Raw genomic sequence first — 17,650 nt, 5'->3', positions numbered from 1 at the left:
TGCATAGTAAAGGAAACCATCAACAAAATGAAAAGACATCCTAACGATTGGGAGAAGCTATTTGCAAACCACCTATCTGGTAAGGGGTTAATATCCAAAAAATATAAAGAACTTAGACATCTCAACAACAAAAAAACTAAAAACCCAATTAAAAAATGGGCAAAAGATCTGAACAGATATTTCCCCAAAGAAGATATACAGATGGCCAACAGGCACATGAAAAGATATTCAACATCACTAATTTCAGAGAAATGCATATCAAAGCTATAATGAGATATCACCACATGCCCATCAGAATGGCTATTATTCACAAGACAGGAAATAACAAGCGTTGGAGAGGATGTGGAGAGAAGGGAATGCTCATACTCTGCTGAGTGGGAGTGCAAATTGGGGCAGCCACTATGGAAAACAGTATGGAGATCCCTCAAAAAATTAAGAATAGAACTACCATATGATCCAGCTATTCCGTTGCTGGGTATTTATCCAAAGAATATGAAAACATGAATGCATAAAGATACATGCACCCCTATGTTCATCGCAGCATTATTCACAATAGCCAAGACTTGGAAGCAACCTAGGTGCCCAGCAAGGGATGAGTGGATAAACAAGATGTGGTGTATATACACAATGGAATACTACTTAGCCATAAAAAAGGATGAAATCTTGCCATTTGTGACACCATGGATGGACCTTGAGGGTATTGTGCTAAGTGAAATAAGTCAGAGTGAGAAAGTCAAATATCATATGATCTCACTCATAAGTAGAAGATAAAAACAACAACAAACACATAGAGACAGACATTGGATTGGTGGTTACCAGAGGGGAAGGGAGAAGGGAGGAGGGTGAAAGAGGTAATTAGGCATTTGTATGTGGTGATGGATTATAATTAGTCTTTGGGTGGTGAACATGATGTAATCTACACAGAAATCAAAATATAATGATGTACAACTGAAATTTATATGACATTATAAACCAATGTTACCACAGTAAAAAGAAAGGAAGGAAGGAAGGAAGAAAAAGAGAAAGAAATGAAGGAAGGAAGGAAAGAAGAAAGGAAGGAAGGAAAGAAAGAAAGAAAGAGAGAGAGAGAAAGAAAAGAAAAGAAAGAAAGAAAGAGAAAGGAAGGAAGGAAAGAAAGAAGGAGAAAGAGAGAAAATGGGTGATATTTAAAACCATGGGACAAGATGTGTTCACTAGGAAGTGAATATCAATCAATAGGGAGAGGTTCTGGTCACTGCAAAGTTTAGAGGCAGAAAAGGAGGATGAACCAGAAAAGGAGAGTCACTAGAAGCCTCAAGTGAGCTGGAAAAAAATAAATATAAAACACAAGAAAAAGTAGTGTCCCAGAAAACAAGTAAAAGAAGTATTTCAAGACAGAGGTAGTAAGCAAAACACAAAACTAAATCTAAAAAGAAAATAAAAACCAACGCCTAAAATTTGAAAATAAACTGAAACAAGTGAACCTAATGGTATATCAGTTTGGTGACAACATCACACAGAGAAAAGAATATTCCAGTTGACCTTAGAACAAAATATTTTGACTATACAATTCTTAGTTAGGCTATATTTTCAAAACAAATAAGTTACAAAAGCAAACACATCTTAAACTACCTAGTTTCATTTTATTGTTGTCTTATTGTTAACGGTAACAATTGTATTTTTATTTTGAAACTCATATACATATATTTTAATATAATACAACTAAGAAACTGTTAAAGCTGTTAAGGAAGGGCCGAGTGGTTAAGTTTGTGCTCTCTGCTTAGGCGGCCCAGCAATTTCGCTGGTTTGGATCCTGGGCGTGGACATGACACTGCTTGTCACTGTGCTGGGGCAGTGTCCCACATGCCACAACTAGAAGGACCTACAACTAGAATATACAACTATGTACTAGGAGCCTTTGGAAGAAGAAGGAAACATAAAATCTTTTTCTAAAAAAAGCTCTTAAGGACATAACGTTCAGCATAAAAATGTCAGTTAAAAACCTTGTGATTTTAAATTCTGGTTGTAAATATCAGTATAAACTTGCAATTTTTTTAAAGTTACTTATTTTCCAGCTCTAGCCACTGAAAAGGCCAAGAAGCAATGATAATCCAGTAGCAACAAGAATCTTGTATTATGGTCTCAAAACACCATTTCACACTGAAAGGTCTCAGGTTTTTTGGACAAACAGCCAATTCCAGGAAATGTAGCCGTTGTGCTTGTGACATCTTATCCTTCCAGAAAGCAAGGAAGCTATCACAATCTAATAGTGCCATATCACATGAATACAGAAACCTCAAAACACTCCCCCTTGTTCTATTACTCAAATAGAATAATTTGAGTATCAAATTATTGCAACACATAGAAATACACTGAAGATATAAAGCTTTGAGTTCATAGTGATATTGAAGAAAGGAAGAAGTCAGAGAGAGAGATTCTATGGACATCGTGGAGGTTGCTAGGTAACCAACACATTACTCTAAAATTGGATAATTAAAAGGAAGTAAAGATCTTTCCTGTCTTTTTGTTATGAACATTATTTCAGGGTAACCAAATAATCCTAACAGATGTAGGAAAGTTCTTCTATACAGGAGAATTCTATCTAAAAATGTAAAAGGAATGATTGAACTAGAAAATCACCATCTTGCAATCCCTAATTATTTCAAAATGAATGAGACAATGATCATCAGTAGATACTAAAATCATTAGGTGAAAGATTGTTGGGAAACTTTAGAGTAAAGGAACCAGGCTGTCACCACCTGAACAACTTAAGCATTACTAAGAGTGAGACAATTGGACACTATGAGACTCTTGAGGCAATGAAATAATATGAAGTCTATACCATCAACTATAACATATTCTTGTCAAAAATTTCAAATAGAATTTAATTATGTGCTTAGATCTAACTTCCAGACTATGGGAAATACAGAGGATGGAGAAGCAAATTAAATACCACAAGGATGCAATTGAGGCATTCCACAGGACTACTGACCCAGTTTCTTTAAGAAGTAAATGGAGGAGTGATGTCATCATCGTGGCAGAGTGAACTTGCCTGGGACTCTCTCCTCTCCAACATACAACAAAAAGGAGCAACCATATTCCAACAAAAAAATACCCTAAAAGCAGAAAAATCCTCAAAGAGTCACGGCAGCCAGACAACGGAGCGGGGAGAGGCTGGAGACCCCCTTGGAGGAGCTGAAACGGGGTAAGAGAGAACTGCACTCCCTCCCATAAAGACTGGGATCACTGCCTTGGGAGGCTCTGTGAGGGAAGGAGTTGGGGAGGGGTCATGCATCTGTGGGATCACCCAGGGATCGCTAGGGCCCTTGCAGCCTAGAGGGAAGCCCTCTCATGGGGTGAAAGCTTTCGTTCAGGGTGATGTCATCAAGCCAAGACCCCAGGAGACTAGGTAGCGAGAGCTGATCGGGAAAGTTGAAAATGCACACAGGTGAAAGCGCCGCTCCCCTTACCTGTGTCGTGCCTTCTCAGCTGAAGGCGGAGGGCTCAGAATATGCGGCCTTCAACCCCCATCCAGTGGCAATAGGCTGTAACAGCAACCGAATAATATCAGAATGGGAAAGTCCCATCCTTCCGACATCGGGCACTTCATCAAATCTCCAGACTAGAGAGAAAATGACAAGCACCTAGAACTCAGTCCTGAGGACACAGAAATAAGTAAACTAAATGACAATGAATTAAAAATTGCTACCATCAAAAAACTCAATGAGGTAAAAGAGAATATCGGAAACAATTCAATGAGTTCAGGAGCTACTTCACAAAAGAGATTGAAACTATAAAGAAGAATCAATCAGAAATATTAGAGATGAAAGACACAGTGGAAGAGAGAAAATTCGATTCCCTGAATGCTGGTGTGGACACCATAGAGGAGCAAATCAGCATAATTAAAGATAGACATGTTGAAATGCTGCAGCCAGAGGAGGAGAGAGAACTAAGACTAAAAAGAAATGAAGAAAGTCTCCATTGTAAGTATTCAAGAAGGTGAAGAGGAGAATGAAGCAGAAAGCATGTTCAAAGAAATAATAGCAGAGAACTTCCCAAATCTAGGGAATGAGAGGGAAATATGTGTGGAGGAATCTTCCAGATCTCCTAGATTTGTCAATGTAAAAAGACCTACTGCAAAGTATATAGTAGTAAAACTGGCAAAAATGAATGACAAAGAAAGAACACTCAGGGCAGCAAGGCAGAAGAAAATAACCTACAAAGGAACCCCTATCAGACTTTCAGCAGATTTCTCTGCAGAAACCTTACAAGCTAGGAGAGATTGGAATGACATATTCAAAACTTTAAAAGATAAAAATCTTCAGCCAAGAATACTCTATCCAGCAAAAATATCCTTCAGATGTGAGAGAGAAATTAAATCTTTCCCAGACAAACAAAAGCTAAGGGACTTTGTAGCCATGAGACCCACCAACGAGAAATCCTCAAGAAGGCCCTCATACCTGAAAAAAGAAAAAAAGGAAGAAAGTGGTCACAAAACATAGAGTAAGGAGACAAATAGATAGAATCAGAATAGGATAGCAAATATTCAACTGTAGCATTAGTCTAAAGGGAAGGAAAACACCAACAACAAAGACAATCTTATCACTTTAACCACAAACTCAAAACACAAGTTGGAATAAGATATGAGAATACCTTAGGAGGGGAGGAGGAAAGGGACTGAGTCAGTTTAGACTAAGGAATAAGAGGCCATCAGAAAATGGACTACATTATACAAGAGATTATACAAACTTCAGGGTAGCCACTAAACTAAAAAGCAGAACAGAGACACAAAAAATAAATAAGGAAAAAACAAAGAAACACATCATTAAAAACTGCATAATTCAATGGGTGGACCAAAACACACAGGACGAGAAACAAAAGAAATGCAGGAAAACCGGAAAACGAGTGATTTAATGACAGCATTAAGCCCTCAGACATCAATAATCATCTTCAATGTAAACGGATTGAACTCTCCAATAAAAAGACACAGAGTGGCAAGATGCATTAAAGAAGAAGATCCAACAATTTGCTGCCTCCAGGAAACACATCTCAGCTCCAATGACAAATACAGGCTCAGAGTGAAGGGGTGGAAGATGATACTCTAAGGTAATGGCAAACGAAAGAAAGCAGGTGTTGCAACACTTATACCGGACAAAGTAGGCATCAAGATAAGGCAGGTAGAGAGACAGAGGGGCAATATATAATGATCAAAGGGACACTCCATCAAGAAGAAATAACGCTTATAAATATCTATGCACCCAACAGGAGCACCAAAGTTCATAAAGCAACTATTAACAAACCTAAAAGAAGATATTAAAAATAACACAATAATAGTAGGGGACCTCAACACCCCACTCACATCATTGGACACATCATCCAGACAGAAAATCAACAAGGAAACAGTGGAATTAAACGAAAAGTTAAAACAGTTGGACTTAATAGACATATATAGAACACTTCATCCAAAAATAGCAGAATACACATTCTTCTCAAGTGTGCACAGAACATTCTCAAGGATAGACTATATGTTGGGAAACAAGGCAAGCCTCTATAAATTTTAAAAAATTGAAATAATAACAAGCATCTTCTCTGATCATAATGCTATAAAGCTAGAAATTAATTACAAGAAAAAAGCTGAGAAAGGCACAAAGATGTGGAGACTAAACAATATGCTATGGAACAAGCAATGGATCACTGAAGAAATTAAAGGAGAAATCAAAAAAATATCTGGAGACAAATGAAAATGACAACATACCATACCAACTCATGGGATGCAGCAAAAGCTGTATTAAGAGGGAAACTCATCACAATACAGGCACACCTTAACAATCAAGAAAAATCCCAAATAAGCAATCTCAAATTAGACCTAACTGAATTAGAAAAAGAAGAACAAACAAAGCCCAAAGTCAGCAGAAAGAGAGAAATAATCAAAATCAGAGCAGAAATAAATGCGATTGAAACAAAAAAGGCAGTAGAAAGGATCAATGCAACAAAGAGCTGGCTCTTTGAGAAGATGAATAAAAGTGACAACCTCCTAGCCAGACTTACAGAGAGAAAGCTCAGATAAACAAAATCAGAAATGAAAGGGAGAAATAACAACAGACTCCACAGAAATACAACGGATTATAAGAGAATACTACGAAAAACTATTTGCCAACAAAATGGATAACCTCGAGGAAATGGATATATTCTTAGACTCTTACAACCTCCCAAAGCTGACTCAGGAAGAAATAGCCAATCTGAATAGACCAATCACAAGGAAAGATATTGAAACAGCAATCAAAATCATCCCAAAGAATAAAACCCCAGGACCAGATGGCTTTCCTGGGGAATTCTACCAAACTTTCAGAGAGGAGTTAATACCTATCCTTTTCAAGCTATTCCAAAAAATTAGGGAGGATGGAACACTTCCTAATACATTCTACGAGGCCAACATCACTCTGATATCAAAGCCTGACAAGGACAGCACAAAAAAGGAGAACTTCAGGCCAACATCACTAATGAACATAGATGCAAAAATTCTCAACAAAATTTTGGCAACCTGAATTCAGCAAAACATCAAAAGGATCATACATCATGATCAAGTGGGATTCATACCAGGGACACAAGGATGGTTCAACATCCACAAATCAATCAACGTGATACACAATATCAACAAATTGAGAAATAAAAACCACATGATCATCTCAATAGATGCAGAGAAAGCATTTGACAATATCACACAGCCATTTATGATAAAAACTCTTAATAAAATGGTGACAGAAGGAAATTACCTCAACATAATAAAGGCCATGTATGACAAACCCACAGCCAACATCATACTCAATTGGCAAAAATTGAGCACCATCTCCCTGAGAACAGGAAAGAGACAAGGATGCCCACTATCACCACTCTTATTCAACATAATACTGGAGGTTTTGGCCCGAGCAATTAGGCAAGAGAAAGGAATAAAAGGAATCCAAATAGGGAGTGAAGAAGTGAAACTCCCGCTGTTTGCAGACAACATGATCTTATATACAGAAAACCAAAAAAAAATCCATTGGAAAACTAATAGAAATAATTAACAACTACAGTAAAGTTGCAGGGTACAGAATCAACTTACAAAAATCAGTTGCTTTTCTATACTCCAATAATGAACTTAGAGAAAGGAACTCAAGGATATAATTCCACTTGCAATTGCAACTAAAAAAATTAAGTACCTAGGAATAAATTTAACCAATGAGGTGAAGGACTTATACAAATAAAACTATAAGACATTACCGAAAGAAATTGATAATGACTTAAAGAGATGGAAAAAGATTCCTTGCTCATGGATTGGAAGAATGAAGATAGTTAAAATGTCCATACTACCCAAAGCAATCTACAGATTCAGTGCAATCACTATCAGAGTCCCAATGAAATTCTTCACAGAAATAGAACAAAGAATTCTAAAATTCATATGGGACAATCAAAGACCCTGAATTGTTAATGCAATCCTGAGAAAAAAGAACAAAGCTGGAGGTATCACAATCCCTGTCTTCAAAATGTACTACAAAGCCATAGTGACCAAAACGGCGTGGTACTAGTATGAAAACAGGCACACAGATCAACGGAACAGAACTGAAAGCCCAGAAATAAAACCACACATCTACAGACAGCTAATCTTCAACAAAGGTGCCAAGAACATACAATGGACAAAAGATAGTCTCTTCAATAAATGGTCTTGGGAAAACTCAACAGCCACATGTAAAAGAATGAAGGTAGACCACTATCTCACACCATACACAAAAATAAACTCAAAATGGATCAAAGACTTGAAGATATGTCCTGAAACTAAAACTCCTGAAAGATAATATTGGTAGTACACTCTTTGACATCGAACTAAAAAGGATCTTTTCAAATACCATGTCCTCTAAGACAAGGGAAACAAAAGAAAAAATAAACAAGTGGGAATTCATCAGACTAAAGAGCTTCTGCAATGCAAAAGAAACTAGGATCAAAACAAAGAGACAACCTACCAATTGGGAGAAAATATTTGCAAATCATATATCTGACAAGTGGTTAATCTCCATAATATATAAGGAACTCACACAGCTGAACAATAAGAAAGTAAAAAACCCAATCAAAAAGTGGGCAGAGGAGATGAACAGACATTTTTCCAAAGAAGATATACAGATGGCCAATAAACACATGAAAAGATGTTCAACATCACTAATCATCAGGGAAATGTCAATCAAAACTACACTAAGATACCACCTTACACCCGTTAAAATGGCTGTTATCACTAAGACTAAAAATAACAAATGTTGGAGAGGGTGTGGAGAGACGAGAACCCTCACACACTGCTGGTGGGAATGCAAAGTGGTGCAACTACTACGGAAAACAATATGGAGAATCCTCAAAAAACTAAAAATAGAACTACCATATGACCCAGCCATCCCACTACTGGGTATCTGCCCAAACAATTTGATATCAACAATCCAAAGTAACATATGCACCCCTATGTTCATTGCAGCACTGTTCACAATAGCCAAGACACGGAAGCAACTCACGTGCCCATTGACCGATGACTGGATAAAGAAGGGGTGGCATATATATACAATGGAATTCTACTCAGCAAGAAAAAAAGACAAATTCATCCCATTTGCAATAACATGGAAGGAGCTAGAGGGAATTCTGCTAAACAAAATAAGCCAATCTGAGAAAGACAAACACCAGATGACTTCACCCATATGTGGAATATAAACAAGTCCTGGGACAAAGAAAACAGTTCAGTGGTTACCAGGGGAAGGGGGGTGAGGGGCACAGGGGGTGAAGGGGAGCACTTATGTGGTGACAGACAAGAAATAATGTACAACTGAAATCGCACATTGATGTAAACTATTATGAACTCAATAATTTAAAAAAAAAGAAGTAAATGGAATAAGGGAGAGGGAAACGGAGCACTCCTCCATGTGAAAAGAGATCTTAGAGACTGTAGGAACTAAATTCAATATGTGGCCCTTGCTTGGATTCTGACTTGAAAAAAAATTGTAAAAAGACATTTTTTGAGACAATTGGGGAAGTTTTAATAGTTCATATGAAAACTTAAGAAATGTTGATTTCATTTCCTTTGATGTAAACATGGCTTTGCAGTTATACAAGAAATTTTTTTTTGTCTTTTAAAGCATAATGAAGTAGTTAGGATAAATTATCATTCCATTTAAGATTTGCTGTTAAATACTCCAGCAAAAAAAGAAATAAAATAGAAACAGCTCCAGTTTACTAAGATACGCTCTTACACCATCATTGATAAGAGTCACTTGTTCTTCAATAGCATATGGGAATAGTCCCCTTGCTTCAGCCACTCAGATACATACCGTGACTCAAGAGTTGTTGGGTGGCAGCACAGAGGTCAGAAATGAATTGGGCAAAGGAAGCAAGCTCGAGATTAGGAGCCAATTCCAGCTTCATGGGACCTGCCACCTGTATACGGCCCTGGTTTGGGCAGCAGGTCTGACACAGGACACAGACAAACCAATGTTAATGGTAGGGAAGATACTTTTGTAGAAAACTTGTTTCCAAGAAGATCTGTCCATCAGCGATGGCAATGACATTTGTTGGAATGTAAACAGACACATCACCAGCTTGTGTTTCTGTGACTGGTAAGGCAGTCAAGGAGGCACCACCAAAGAATCATTCATTTTGGCTCCTCTTTCCAACAGATGGGAGTGTAGCTAGAATTCACCACCAGGATAGGCCTCGCAAGCCACAGAGGGGTCTGCGGAGCAGGAGACATCTGACAACAAGCAAGAGTCTATCTGGATAACTCGTCATAGATGATCAAAGCATGTTTGCCATTATCTCTAAATTTTCTCCCATAGAAAGGCAGAATAAGGAGTCAGGTACTGATGTGGGCCAGCATCAGAAGCAGTAGCTAAAACCACAATGGTGTACTTCATGGTATCTGTAACTCTCTTCACCAATTGGGCAACAGTGGATCTCTTTTGACCAATAGAAATGTAGATACAGTATAGCTTCTTCTTTTCATCAGATTCATCATTGAAACATTTCTGGCTAATGATCTTGTCAATCATTGATGTTTTGCCAGTCTGTCGGTCACCGATAATCAGCTCAGGCTGACCACGACAAATTGGCACCAAGCTAACCACAGCATTAATGCCCATCTGCATTGGTTCCTGCACAGAGTTTGGAGGAATGATCCCAAGGGCTTTCAGGCCAACTCACCTACAGGTCTTGGCACCAACTGGACCCTTTCCATCAATAGCATTACCAAGGGCATCTACTGCATGACCCAACAGTTTCTCACCAACCAGAATGCCCACAATGGCTCCTGCACTCTTCATAATATTTCCTTCCTTAATTAGTTTATTGTTTCCAAACACAACAACAACAGCATTGTCAGGTTCCAAGTTCAGAGACGTACCCTTTAAGCCTGCAAAAAATTCTATGCTTTCTTCTGCTTGAACATTCCTCAGCCCATGTACTCGAGCAATACCACCATCAAGACTTGAGACACATCCAGTCTCTTCAAGGGCAACAGAGGTATTAGCTCCAAGAATACACCCTTTGAGAACAGAGGACACCTTGGCAGTGCCAGCCTTCTGAAGACAAGTGTTAGAGGCAAGGAGGTTCCTTGTGACAATCAAAGAAGATCCCAAAGCATTTTTGGAGACCAGACTGGCCTGCAGAGGGAGGATGCAGCCCATGGACCAAGGCCACATGCACAGACAGCATCTTTGCAGCTCTCCTTGGTTGGTTCCTCTGCAGCTGCAGCCTCTGGACTGACTCCCAAGCAAATATTAACGAAAAGAAATTACACTAGTATTTGAGATAGTATATTTAAGATAGTATATTAGTATTGTAAGATAATTAGATTAGTATCAGACAAAACATACTTTTAAGAAAAAAAATCCTTGTTATGCATAAAGAAAGTCAGAAGGATAAAAAGAATAATTCAATTTTTCAATAAAACAATAGAATTTTATATAACTTTTTATTTTTAACTTTTTATTATGAAATTCCCAAACGTATACAAAAGTAAAAAATAAAATGGTACAATGAACACATATATCCACTACTTAGATTCAACTATTGTTAACATTTTGTCATGTTAGCTTTATTGATTTATCAATCTATATTTCGTTTTTTATTATTGTGGTTGAGCTGTTTCAAAGTAAGTGTCATGCGTTATAACATTCCATGCCAAAATACTTTACACATCTAAAAAAGAAAAGAACATTATTCTATCTAAAAACAATGGTGCATCACCCCAATAACATAAAAATAGCTCCCTAATTTCATCTCATACCCATTCTATATTTAAACTTACCCATGTCCTCAAAATGTTATTTATAGCTCATTTTTCCGTAGCAGGATCAGATCAAGGATCATCTATTGTATTTGATTCCTGTATCTCGTAAATTCATTTTAATCTATAATATTCCCGCCTCCCCTATTTTTAGGCAATCCTATTTCTAGGAATCTATCCCAAAGATAACACTAGCAAAAAAAATGTTTATTGAAGTATAATTGACATATAACATAATATTAGTTTCAGGTGTACAACACAATGATTCAATATTTGTATATATTGCAAAATGATCACCACAATAAATCTAGTTAACATCCATCACCATACATAGTTACAAATTTTTTTTCTGTGATACAAACTTTTATGTTTTACTCTCTTAGCAACTTTCAAATATGGAATACAGTATTATTAACTACAGTTGCTATGTAGTACATTACATCCCCATCATTGATTGATTGATTGATTGATTGATTTTTTTTCTTAAAGATTGGCACCTGGGCTAACAACTGTTGCCAATCTTCCTTTTTTTTTTCCCAAAGATTGGCACCTGGGCTAACAACTGTTGCCAATCTTTTTTTTTTTTCTGCTTTTATCTTCCCAACCCCTCCCTGTACACAGTTGTATATCTTAGTTGCACATCCTTCTAGTTGTGGGATGTGGGATGCCACCTCAACGTGGCCTGATGAGCAGTGCCATGTCCGCGCCCAGGATCCGAACCCTGGGCCGCCGTAGCAGAGCGCGCGAACTTAACCACTCGGCCACGGAGCCAGCCCCTGATTTATTTATTTTAAACCTGGAAGTTTGTACCTTTTGACTCCCTTTACCTATTTCTCTCATCCCCATACTCCCCACCTTTGGCAACCACCAATCTGTTCTCTGTATCTATGAGCTTAGTTTGTTTGGTGTTTTTTAGATTCCACACACAAGTGAGGTCATAACCAGCAAAAATCTTTTAAAAATACATATGTAAAAGTTATTCCCTTCAGCACTATTTGTTACAGCAAAAAGACTGGAAACAAACCAAATATCCATTAATAAGGGACTGGTTGCATGAACAGCCATACAATGAAGTCCTATGCAGCAGTAAAAAGAAGAGAAAGATCTCTCGAATAGTGCTTATGGAGTGATGTCCAGAATACATTGTTAAATGTATAAATCATATCACAGATAACGTATATAGAATGCTACCTTTTGTCTAAAAATGATTAAAGAGCAAAGCAAAACTGAATAAAAATAAGAGGGGACATCATTACAAATCACAAAGCAGATATTAAAAAGACAATAAAAAGAGATTAGCAGCAACTTTATGCCCATAAGTTTGAAAATTTAAATGAACAAGAAAAATTTAGAGAAAGACAAACTTACTAAAACTAAGACAAAAAGAAAAAGAAAATCTAAATAGCCCTATCCCTATTAAAGAAAATGAACCCATAATTAAAGACCTTCTCCCCCCAAAATCTCCAAGCCATGTGGCTTCACTAGTGACTTCTAAATTAACAAAGAAATAACGTCAATCTTACACACGCTCTTATAGAGAATATGTCTCAACTTGCTTTATGATACCAGAAGAAACTCAACACCACAACTTAAGAAGGTATTACAGGGAAGGGAAATTATAGACCAATTTTTCTCATAAATCTTACAAATCTATGGTTTAAAAATCCCTAAAACAGGGGGTGAGCCCAGTAGCACAGCAGTTAAGTTTGCACGTTCTGCTTTGGCAGCCCTGGGTTTGCTGGTTTGGATCCCAGGTGTGGCCATGACACCACTTGTCAGGCCATGCTGTGGCAGGCGCCCCACATATAAAGTAGAGGAAGATGGGCACGGATGTTAACTCAGGGTCAGTCTTCCTCAGCAAAAAGAGGAGGATTGGCAGCAGATGTTAGCTCAGGGCTAATCTTCCTCAAAAAAAAAAAAAAATCCCAAAAACAAAATAGTAGCAAATTGAATCCAATAATATATAAAAAGAATAATACATTATAACCTTGAATGCAAGGTTGATTTAATATTTGAAAATCAATCAATGCAATTCACCACATTAACATAATAAAGAAAATGTAAACTGACAGGAATATGGAATAGGATTAAAAACCCATTATAACCAGGTACCTGAGATTTGCATGGTAAGTCTGTAATACATGCAAAAAGATACACAATTATTCTCAAGGAAATAGATAGCAACTTGGTTTAGAATATCGTCAAAGAACAACTCTCTCCTCTGGGCTAAGCCTTACTTTCTTTATAATTAGCAATCAGGCAAATTTTGGGACACCAAAAGGCAGAGACTGGTCAAAGGGTCATTCTATTAGTCCCTTTATTGTCTGTCTCAAAGATTTTGCTTTTTCATCCCTCTGCTGGTACAATATTCTTTTTTTCAGTGTATGCAGGAGCAGTTCAGGACCCCTACACCCATGATTTTATGGGTTTGCTTACAATCTACAACTAAGCTTATGGGCACAATGGGGTGACTGTTTCAAAGCAGTGAGGTATTATGACGCTTCTATTGCCTATTACCTACCCTGAGCATGAGAGAATGTGGGGACACATTGTATTACCGATGAGAATGTGAGATGGCACAACCACTTTGGAGAAAAAGTGTATTTCTTAATACACTTACCATATGACCCAGTAATTTCACTCTGAGGTATTTACTCAAAAGAAATGAAAACATGTTCACAAAAAGACATCTGTAAGAATGTTCATAGCAGCTTTATTCATAATAGCCAAAAACGAGAAACAGCCCAGATGTTCATCAATAGGAGAAAGGATATACAAACTGTTACATTCTCACAATGAAATATTACTCAGCAATAAACAAATTACTGACACATGCAACAATATAAATGAAAATCAGAAACACTGTGATGAGCGAAAGCAGCCAGACGCAAGAGAACACACTGTGTGACTCCATTTATACGAAATTCTAGAATAGGCAAACTTAGTCTATGGTGGGAAAAATTGCCTTGGGTTTGGTGGGGTGGGGGTGGGATATGAGGGGCCTTTCCGTGTGATGGTAATATTCTATATACTAATAAGAGTTTGGGTAGCAGGTTAATGCACTTGTCAAAACTCAGCTAATGCACACTTAAAATTTTTGCATTTTATTGCATATAAATTTTACATCAAAAGAGGAAACTTTAAATATTGACCTCTAGTTAATAATTTGCACACTGAAGTACTTAGGGTGAAGTGTGTTGATAACTGTAATTTGTTTCAAAAAGTGTAGAAAACAAAATGGATTAATGGATAGACATGGCAAAGTATAGTAAAAAATTAATGGTAGAATCTCAATAGTGGACATATTCTTTCAACCTTGCTCTATGTTTCAAGCAAGTTCAGCGAAGACGCTTTCTCCAAGTAGGCACATTAAGTAGCAAGTAAGCATAATCGAAAAAAAAGAGACTTGTCATGGGAATTTGAAAAGCATTATGAATTTTCATTCCTTTTAAGCAATATGTATAATTTGTCTTCAGGGTGTGCACAGTTCTCAGTGTCACTTAAAAACATTAGTTGATATCATAACTTGATAGTGCCATTTGTTTCCTATAATAAACGAGAAAATTATTAATTACATAGTATGGGGAGTGGCAAGTCTATAAAGAGAAATTTGATCAAGGATCTCCCAGAACATGACTTGACTTTATTAGTAAAGCAGATATTTTAGTTTCTTCTAATTGTCTCCCCAACCTGGAAAAAAAAAAAGTCCTATATGGCTTGTCCGGTCTAGAAGTTTGCTTTTCTTCTTGCTGCTAGCAACAAATTAGACTTCCGTATCAATTATTTTTCTTCTTAAATCAAGCAAAATGAGAACAGCTTTGTGTAAATAATAATCTGTATAATTATATCAGTGGCTTTTAAAACTTTTTTAACCTCAACTTACTTAAGAAATACATTTTATATCATGACCCAGGAAACACACACATAGAGAGATCTGAATCAAAAGTTTCAGGAAACACTTACCCTTATTACTTACGATGCAATCTGATATTTTAATTTTATTCCATTCCTTCAAAATGCTGGTCACGGCCCACTAAATTGATTTCATATCTCCCTAAAGGATCATAACTTGCCATTTGAAACATCGTACTATGTAGTCCTTAATATTTTTAAGAAAAATGTAAGTCCTGAATATGGACTGCACTTGATACAATCTATGAATTGTAGAAATATGAAATCTTTCTATTGCTTTAAATGTGCTATTCCTCAGATCCCTTTTCTCATGTTAAATTAACAAATATGTATTAAACACCTACTTCAACTTTAAAAATCTATAGTATTTTAAAACAATCAGCTTCAAATAATATTTACTTGCTATATTAAAATACATGAGTTTTTTGCATAGAAATAGCTAGCATAAAAAGTTTGATAATATCCTATTTAAACTATATCCATCTATCACAACACATTCAGATGTGCATTAAAGATCACTAGAAAATAAACAAAAACATTTTTCTCGAAATCCCCAGAGAACAAGTAGGGGAAGAACACAGAGAATATGAGCAAAACATGCAGAATCATTTCTTTGTATTCGTATTAAACCACTATCTGTGAAACATACATTGGCAACTGACATAGTTCATCCGCTAGAATGAGTTAGTTCCCAGAAAATTTCTCAAACAGACGTGAGTCTAATCTCTCCTATCTTTAGACATGTCTCAGTTCTAGAAGTTATCAAAGTTTTTGTTTTTAAGATGAAAATCATTACACATTAAATTGAAATAATAAATGAATTCATTTGTTAATTCATTTGACAAATATTTACTATATGCCAGGTGCTGTGCTAGGGGCTGGAGACACGACAGTCTCTGAATATATAGAAAAGGCTCCTATTTTATTTTATTTTTTATTTATTTTTATTGAGGTAACTGGTTTATAACACTACATAAATTTCAGGTGTACATCATTATATTTCAGTTTCTGTATACACTACATCATGTTCCCCACCCAAAGTCTGGTTTCCATCTGTCACTGTACAAATGTCTCCTTTTGCCTTCCCTCCTCCGTCTTCCCCTCTGGTAACCACCAGTCTGTTCTCTGTATCTATGTGTTTGTTTGGTGGTGTTGTTTTATATCTTCCACATGAGTGAGATCATACGGTGTTTGTCTTTCTCTATCTGACTTATTTTGCTTAGCGTAATACCTTCAAGGTCTATCCATATTGCTGCAAACGGCAAGATTTCATCATTTTTATGGCAAGATTTTATCTTTTATATAAATGTAACACACATATAACACATCTTCTTTACCCATTCATTTGTTGATGGGCACTTAGGTTGTTTCCAAGTCTTGGCTATTGTGAATAATGCTGCAATAACCATGAGGGTGCGAACATCTTTTCGAATTAGTGTTTTCATGTTCTTTGGATAAATACCCAGAAATGGAATAGCTGGATCATATGGTAGCTCTATTTTTTGAGGAATCTCCATACTGTTTTCCATAGAGGTTGCACTAATTTACATTCCCACCAGCAGTGTATGAGGGTTCACTGTTCGCCACATCCTAACACTTACTATTTCTTGTCTTTTTAATAATAGCCATTCTGACGGGCGTGAGGTGATATCTCATTGTGGTTTTGATTTGAATTTGCCTAATAGTCACATTGAACATCTTTTCATGTGCCTGTTGGTCCTCTGTATATCTTCTTTAAAAAAATGTCTGTTTGGGTCCTTTGCCCATTTGTTAATTGGGTTGTTCGTTTTCTTGCTGTTGAGTTGTATGAATTCTTGATGTATTTTGGATATTAACCCCTTATTGGATATATGATTTGCAAATATCTTCTCCCAATCAGTAGGTTGCCTTTTCATTTTGTTGACAGTTCCCTTTGCTGTGCAGAAGCTTTTGAGTTTGATGTAGTTAAAGCCTTCTACTTTAGAATGGGTAGTGAGGGAAGATCGCTTTATAGGAGGGGCATTTCAGTTGAGACTCGAAGAATGAAAAGAAGCCACTCATGGAAAGAGCTGTGAGAAGAGCATTCCAGACAGAGGGAACAGCACGAAAGAATGACTGGATGCATGAAACAGAGACCACAAGCGATACAGGATTCGGAGAAAAGGGAAAACTCTTACGGCTGGGAATCATAAACTTGGAATACTAGGTAGGTAAACCTTGAGAAGCACATTGGTAAAAAGGACTGGACTCAAAGAGAGGAAGGGAAAGGCATTCCAAGCAAGGAAATGAAAAAGGACAAATCCGGACCATGTGATATAAAATAGGGCAGGCAAAGCCTGAAAATAGGAAACAGTAGAATTGTGTCATAGTTGTGACCAGCTCTCGGCTTGCCTTCATCTGTTTGGAATTTCAACAGGACATTCTAAGATGGCAAAGAGTCCCAGCTGTGACTAGAGTTGAGACACTGTTTCTTTGTGGCCAGCACTCTTG

The 17,650-nt window shown here is 36.9% G+C and overlaps 1 pseudogene; it reads right to left on the bottom strand.

Annotated features, from left to right (window-relative positions):
- Positions 1-9,173: 9,173 nt before the first annotated feature.
- LOC124243319 (ATP synthase subunit alpha, mitochondrial-like) lies at positions 9,174-10,695 on the bottom strand (annotated as a pseudogene).
- Between the last annotated feature and the right edge of the window lie 6,955 nt (positions 10,696-17,650).

The sequence above is a fragment of the Equus quagga genome, chromosome 8 (genome assembly GCF_021613505.1).
Source record: "Equus quagga isolate Etosha38 chromosome 8, UCLA_HA_Equagga_1.0, whole genome shotgun sequence".
NCBI classification, from domain to species: Eukaryota; Metazoa; Chordata; class Mammalia; order Perissodactyla; family Equidae; genus Equus; species Equus quagga.
The sequence above is the reverse complement of the archived record's forward strand: the minus strand, read 5'-3'. Positions and strand labels throughout refer to the sequence as shown.